Genomic DNA, 7,767 nt, shown 5'->3' with positions numbered 1-7,767 from the left:
GAAAAGCAGTATTTACAAGTTAACAGAGTCTGATTAAGAAATAAAGGTTATTGACTGGTTGGGAAGCAGCACACAAAGAAAGAGGTTACAAATAAACAGAGAAATGGGAGTGCCTGAGGAGCACTGTGAATGGGTGCAACCCAATAGACCTAAGCTTCCTGTGGCAAGGCAGAAATGTTATACTACACCTGCAGTCCCACAGCAGGGTGGGGGGAGGGAGAGGGGGATATGGGGAGTGTTGAGAAGGGAGAGACAGGAATCCCTGAGCGGGGAGCCAGGTGTATTCCCTGAGCACCGCAGGAGACCATCTAAAAACCAAGATCAAAAGCAAACCAATCATCCTCCACAGCTCCATGTGGGACAAGCTGGAAGCTGTGACCCTTCTTTACTGAATATCTCCCTGGCCATGTTTCTTTCACACCTTCAAAGTCTCTCTCTAGTAAACCCACAAAGCAACAACTTCCTGGCTCTGCTCTCAGGAATCCCAACCTAAAACACCCCTAGACTTTCCAGCATTGGGGAGAATCTATGGGTCTGTCTCCAGGCCTTCTCTGATTACAAGCTTCTCTGACAGCTCTAGCTTTGTCTTTCTTTAACACCAGTCCTTGCCCAGATAAAATTTGGAATGAGCATTTCATGCTTTAAAATAATGTGCAGGGGTCAGAGCAATAGTACAGCTGGTAGGGCTTTTGCCTTGCACATGGCCAACCCGGGTTTGAACCCTGGAACCCCATATGGTCCCCTAAGCAATGCCAGGAGTGATTCCTGTATCACTGGGTGTGACCAAAAAATAAAATAATGTACATGATTCGGCAGGGTTGTTCAATGATGGACTATTTCTCTAATTCTCATTCTGCATCCACCCCCACATCTTGGTGCACAAACTATTTAAATTCCCCCCCACACCCATAAGAAGAGGGCAAAGGATTTCAAGAAACTGCTCAGGAAAGGAGATTGTGTATATTCTTCCTGACCATGCCCTCCTGGTGCCAGAGACAGAGAAAGCTATTCAGGGCCCCAAGCATTTTTATTGTGTCCAGCTCCTCTGCCTGATCAAGTTAAACAAACTCTAAGAGTAAATAAATGTGGCAAAGATAAAACAAATATTTTTATTCCAATTGAATTGATTCATGCATTGCGTGGTTTCACAGGAGGAAGAACCAGAATGTTTTGATTAAATCAGTCATTGCCATCAAATGATTTGCTTGTGTACTGACAAGCTGTCATATTTCTTGTCATTATCTACCAAAGTGGGAATTCTTGGTATTGTTGAGAGGACTACTCTCAGCAGGAAAATGGTGAGGCTCCTTAACCCAATGTTCTTACCAGGTTAGAAAATGTAAAGCAACAATACCTGGCAAGTTCAACCCAACAAATTTGTCCAAAGGCAACTGGCAAGTTTAACCTTACCAAATTTGTAGAGTCTAGGAAAAAGAAATAGAAGCAGATGGTCTTTTCTATATCCCTTTTAGGAATCTTTCCCTTTCTCCCTTCCTCCCTCCCTCCCTCCCTTTATCCCTCCCTCCCTCCCTCCCTCCCTTCTGTCCTCCATCCCTCCCATCTTTCCTCCATCCCTTCCTCCCTTCCTGTTTGTTTTGTTTCATTCTGTTTGGGGGCAATGCCTGACAGTGCTGTCTCTACTCAGGGAGCATTCCTGGTGGTGCTTGGGGTGCCACATAGGGTACCAGGGCTCGAACCCAGGTTGGTTTGCCTGCAAAGCAAGCACCATACCCGTGGTACCATCACTCTTACTCATAGGAATCTTCTTGGTCATATCTGGATGCTAATTTTTCCACCAACCCAGTAGCACAGCAGGTAGGGAGTTTGCCTTGCATGTGGCCGACCCAGGTTCAATTCCTCCATCCCTCTCGGAGAGCCTGGCAAGCTACCATGAGTATCTCGTCCACACGGCAGAGCCTGGCAAGCTACCCCTGGCATATTCAATAGGCCAAAACAGTAACAACAAGTCTCACAATGGAGATGTTACTGGTGCCCACTCAAGCAAATGACAGTGACAGTGCTACAGTGCTAATTTTCCCACGTTCTTTTTATAAATTATATGTGGTGCCATGATTTGATTTCCCAAAATGAAGATGCTACTATCCTCCATGATCACATGGGAACCAGGCTTCTTCCTTATCCCCACAAGTTTCATGCCCACTCACCCAAGGAGCCACTGAAATCAGCATAGTGTAGGGGAGGTGATCTGAACCCGCATGACAGTGATCCTCTTCTACAGTGTGGATGATGGTAGATACTTAGTGGATGGATCCAGCGTCCTTCTAGGATTTTACTGGCACAAAATCCCCCCACACAACCCTGTGACCTAGACATCTTTCATATCCCATAATGTATCCATGAAACAAAGAGGGCTCGCTGATGTCACCTAACTTGCAGAAGCATAGAAGTTCTAAATGACAGGGCTCCCTTTGACCCCAGAACCAGGAAAACGAACTCCCTATAATCCTCCAGACCCAGGATAACGGGATAACTAGGAGTGTGGCAGTGCTCACTTGCTAACTTCTGGGTCCTTGTGGCCAGTGTTTAATACCATCACACACACCACCCATGTTACAGCCCAGGTAGGCATGTCTGTGTAAGGGCAAAACTGATGCCGTACAGGCGGCAGAAATGAGAAAAATCAGGTAGGCCTCAGGTTCGGTTCCTGGAACTGAAACAGTTTTAGTTTCCTAGAAATCAAGCAATGTGTAACTAGCCAACCTGAACCCACCTGGAAAGTTCCTGGGCCGAGCCAGAGGGCTCAATCAATCACAATGTGCCAGAAACCATAGAGAATGCACCCAGCAACCACAAGCCTATCAGCGTCCAACACACCCCAGACGCTGGCCAAACACCCTTATTTAGTAACTAAGTAAGATTTTCCTGAAACAATAAGGCATGTCCTGCTTATGTAATCAAGTCCTACATAAACTGTTTGTTCTTGGAGGTTGGAGTCACTATCAAGAAACCACTCTGTGGGTGAGGTAGTTGACCCCAGTTAACTGGAATAAAACTCCTACTGCTTTTGCATTATCGTGTTTACATCTCTGTCCGTCTGGCCTGTAGTCCCGGGCTCAACATCTGTGTAATTGTAGCAGCCCCAGAAACAGGGGCCTCTGCATCCAGGTCAGCCACCCCAGTGGCCGCTCCCCTCCCCCCCCACCAGGCTTTGTGCCATTGCTGTCTTTCCTTATCTCTTGCTGGTCTCCATCATGGTTAGTGACCAGTTGCCGGCTTGCGGTCTATCATGCTGCCTCCTTCTTGCATCGTTTATCTTCCTGGTCACTGTCCATCAAGCTGAGCATGTCGTAGTTGCCATTTCTTCATGCCAGCTGTCTGGGCATATGCGTGAGACCAAGCTACCTACCCGATGTTTTTGCATTTCTCTCTTATCACCCACCACCCCTGCCTTAGCAATTCTGTGATCTGACAGGCTACACCTGTGTAAGTGAGATTTCCAGTCATCTTAAAGATCCCCACCTGCTCACGTCCACCCTAACAGCAGACGTCATCACAACAGCAACCGCTGGCTTGCTCTCCAAGCCGGTGTTCTCCCATAAACATGAGCCTCGCTTGCTTGTCTCTCCGTGTCTTTGCTTGCTTTTTCCACTCTGGAGAAGCCCATGATCTCTCTTGAACAGACACTTTCCTCTCCGTCTGCCCTCAGGCCCCTCTTGGGGGGAGAGTCAGCTAGAGAGACTGTGCAGGGCTTCTCCAGAGTTGTGTGCCCCAAGGCCCTTGTGATAGAGGGAAAGGAAGAACATCTTTTATCACCTATCGATAAAAAATTATTTATTGGAGTCACATTGGCTCATCTGGATGTTCAATTCTTTTTTTTTTTTAATTTTTAAGAATTTTATTTTATTGGGGCCAGAGCGATAGCACAGCGGGTAGGGCATTTGCCTTGCACGCGGCTGACCCGGGTTCGATCCCCGGCATCCCATATGGTCCCCCAAGCACCGCCAGGAGTAATTCCTGAGTGCAAAGCCAGGAGTAACCCCTGAGCATCGCTGGGTGTGACCCAAAAAAGCAAAAAAAAAAAAAAAAAGAATTTTATTTTATTGAATCACCATGTGGAAAATTACAATGCTTTCAGGCTAAAGTCTCAGTTATACAATGCTGAAACAACCATCCCTTCACCAGTGCCCATATCCCACCACCAAAAAAAAAAAAACAAAACACACAGTACACTTCCCATCCCGCCCCCCCGCACCCCCCTCGCCTTGTAACTGATAAATTTCACTTTGCTTTCTATTTACTTTGGTTACATTCAATATTTCAACACAAACCTCACTATTATTGTTAGGAGTACCCCACTAGAGTCAGACCTGCCGTGAAGAGATATGAGGTCGGTTTTGGATTTCTGTACTTTAGCAACTAAGTAACTAAGTCCAGGGAGATTTCTTCCAGATACTGGATCATTGCAAGCTTGTAAACCCCATCTGTGGTAGTCATTATATGGCGGTCACCACGCCCTTCACCCCCGGCAAGGAAGAGGCGAGAGAAATACCTTTCCCCTCCTGGGCGGGCATGGGGCCGTGGCTTAGTTCTCAGTCTGGAGACTTTCTTCGAGGAGCTGCCCATGCCGAAAAATTTAGCTGGCGTCTGGAGTCACGCTCATGCAGCTGCGGAGAGGCCGCACACACATGCGGCCCCAGGGATCACATCTTGGCGGCAGGCCTGGATGTTCAAATCTTAATTTTTTTTTCTTTTTGGGTCACACCAGGCGATGCAGAGGTTACTCCTGGCTTTGCACTCAGAAATTACTCCTGGCAGTGCTCAGGGGACCATACGGGATGCTGGGAATCGAACCCAGGTCGGCCGTGTGCAAGGCAGATGCCCTACCCACTGTGCTATCACTCCAGCCCCATCAATTCTTAATTTTTTTTGAGAAGTTTCCATACTGTTTTTTTGTTTTTGTTTTGTTTTGTTTTGCTTTTTGCATCACACCCAGTGATGCTCAGGGGTTACTCCTGGCTTTGCACTCAGGAATTACTCCTGGCGGTGCTTGGGGGACAATATGGGATGCTGGGGATTGAACCCGGGTCGGCCGTGTGCAAGGCAAACGCCCTACCTGCTGTGCTATCGCTCTGGCCCCATTTCCATCCTGTTTTCCATAGTGGCTGAGCCAGACTATATTCCCACTGACAGTGAATGAAGATTCCTTTTTTTCCCCATATCTCTGCCAGCACTGATTATTTCCAGTCTTTTTGGTACAAAGTGTTTTTGCTGCTGCGAGATATTGTCATTTTGGTTTGCATTTCCCTGGTAATAAGGGATCATGAACACATTTTCATATGCCTACTAGCCATAAGGATGTCCTCTTCAGGAAAATGTCTGTTCACCTCCTCTCCCCATTTTTCAGATTTTGAAAACCTTAAAACCCAGCTGTTTTAAGGGCTTATTTCTGGCTTTGTGCTCAGGATCACTCCTTGGGAAGGTTGGGGGACTCTATGGGGTGCCAGAGATCGAACCTGGGTCAGCCACATGCAAGGCAAGTGCCTTACCTACTGTTCTCTCTCTCTAGCCCCAATAATGAACAATTTTCAACAGAACAGGTTTGCAGAGATTATTAAATGTCCTCACTTCATCGCACACAAGCACTCGTCCTGTGAGCACTTGGCAGGGCTCCTCCTGGATTTTGTTGGGGTCCTGCCCCTCCAGTTTGGTGAACTCTGAGATGAACCCCTCTCTGGGCAGGTGCATCCTTCACACTGCTGTTGCAGGCGCGTCTCACTGAACGCTCAAGGAATCTGGGGGGTGGGAGGACACAGGGCTCGCAGGAAGAGGTCTATGGTCTATGAGAAGACCCATACCAGCTTCTGGACATTGGGCAGTATCAAACTAAGAACATGAGTATACCTTTTGGCTCAGCAATTGGATTTCTAGGCACTTGCCCTGAAGGGAGAATCAAATAGTACAAATCAGTGACTGTGCACAGATGCTCCAGCAACCGTCTATAGATCCTGAAACGCTAGAAGCAACCGCAAAGCCCACCAACTGGGAGGCGTCAAGACTTCTTGACTCTGTCCCCCAGAAGGCCGAAGTGGCCTTTGGCCCCTTCCCCAGCCTGAGTACACGCTCTGAGCCACAGAAGCAGCCACGGGCGTGAAGGGCCCCAAGGTGCTCTTCCTGCCAGCCCTGCATCCACCCACCTCCACCCACTGGCTTCCTTGAATGTTTCGTGAGATGTGGCTGTGGTAAGGATGCGCATGGCCAGAGAGGGCTTCAGCTCAGAATTTTCCAAGCTGGAGGGGCAGGACCCCAGCAAAGCCCAGGAGGAACCTTGCTAAGTGCTCCCAGGACGCGTGCTTGTGTGCAATGAAGCAAGGATGTTTAGCCAGAAGCCCTTAAGCCCTGTGTTCTGCCTTTCCCCCCATCACAAGTGCCTTGGGACACACAACTCTGGAGCAGCCCTGGACAGTCACTCTAGCTGAAGGAAAGGCGTCGGGAGACAGACGCACAGGGAGGCTGGTTTTTATGTCTTTTAATCACTGTTGGGGCAGGTTGGAGTATGCGTACCCTAAAATGGTGGCTTTAGTTTGTTTGTTTTGTGGGTTCAGTGGACTCCACTGGTGGTGCTTGGCAGGGTAGAGCGCCCTAGGCCCACCCCCTTCTTTAGGGATCCTAGAAGGGAAACTGGCAGTCAGATACCCTCTGTATGTCTGGGAGTCGGGGGGGTGGGCTCCCTCGAAGCTGAGGGCCTCTCCTTCCTCCCATACCCTCACATAAGGGTACCCTCACATGAGGGGGCTCACTTACTCCTCGGTGGCTTTGTGCACCCTCAGGCTCACCGTCCTGGTACTGGAGCCAAATGTATCATCCCACCAGGAAACGAGCTTGACAGAGGGTCACTGAGGGCTGTGCCACATGAGGGTGGGTCAGCAGGCATCACTCTGGTCCTCAGAGTGGCCCGAGATGCCCTTGAAGTGTTCTGAGAAGCTGGCTTCGTCCCCCTGTCCCCCCCCCCAGTGTCATACTTGGCAGTTTCCTCCACGTGGAAGGTTGGATCTGAGAGTGGGGACACGGGACGCCACACAGGTCAGCTCCCTGTTCAGCCCCAGGAGGGTCTTGCCCAGAGCCTGGGCAGCACCAATGACCACTGAGATGAGGTTTGGGCCCCCTCCCCGACATCCCACCACAGCTCTCTCCATGGTCTTCTGGGTGGCAGAGACTGCAGGAAGTGTAGTCATGAGTCCCCCACAATACCGATGCTGCCCTGGACCACCTCGGCCAGGGTGGCCAAGCAGTGAATAGTGCAGGGGTGTGGGGCAAGGTGAACAATCCAGAGACTATCACACAAGCGCAGGGACATCAGCACCCCCCAGGGTAGTAAAGACCCCACCAGACTTCGTGACACATTCAGCACCATCGTCACCCATTGGATGCGGGCAGGATGGCACACCTGAAAGATGGGGGGATTTTCCATGGATGACGAGCTTCCCCTCTCGGCCCTTGAATTCACCATGGTGGGGGCAGGGGTGGCTCACAGTGGGATATGTGGATCATGTAGCTGAGGCCAATGAAGGGGTCGTGATGCCACAATTTCTACTTGGCCAGAGTTGAAGGCAGCCCTGGGACCAGGTGCCCAAGAGGTCAAATGTACTTATTCTGACTTTTGCCCCCGGATCTCAGCATGTGGCTGATGCTGGAAGGAGAGGGAGTTTTGTTCACAGGAGGAGCAAGGAGCTGGGCTTGGCAAAGTTATAACCTCCTCAAACTAAATCTTCCCACCAGGCGTAATTTGATTCCAAATCTCCATACTTC

The sequence above is a fragment of the Sorex araneus genome, chromosome 10, assembly GCF_027595985.1.
Source record: "Sorex araneus isolate mSorAra2 chromosome 10, mSorAra2.pri, whole genome shotgun sequence".
NCBI classification, from domain to species: Eukaryota; Metazoa; Chordata; class Mammalia; order Eulipotyphla; family Soricidae; genus Sorex; species Sorex araneus.
Note: the sequence above shows the minus strand (reverse complement) of the source record.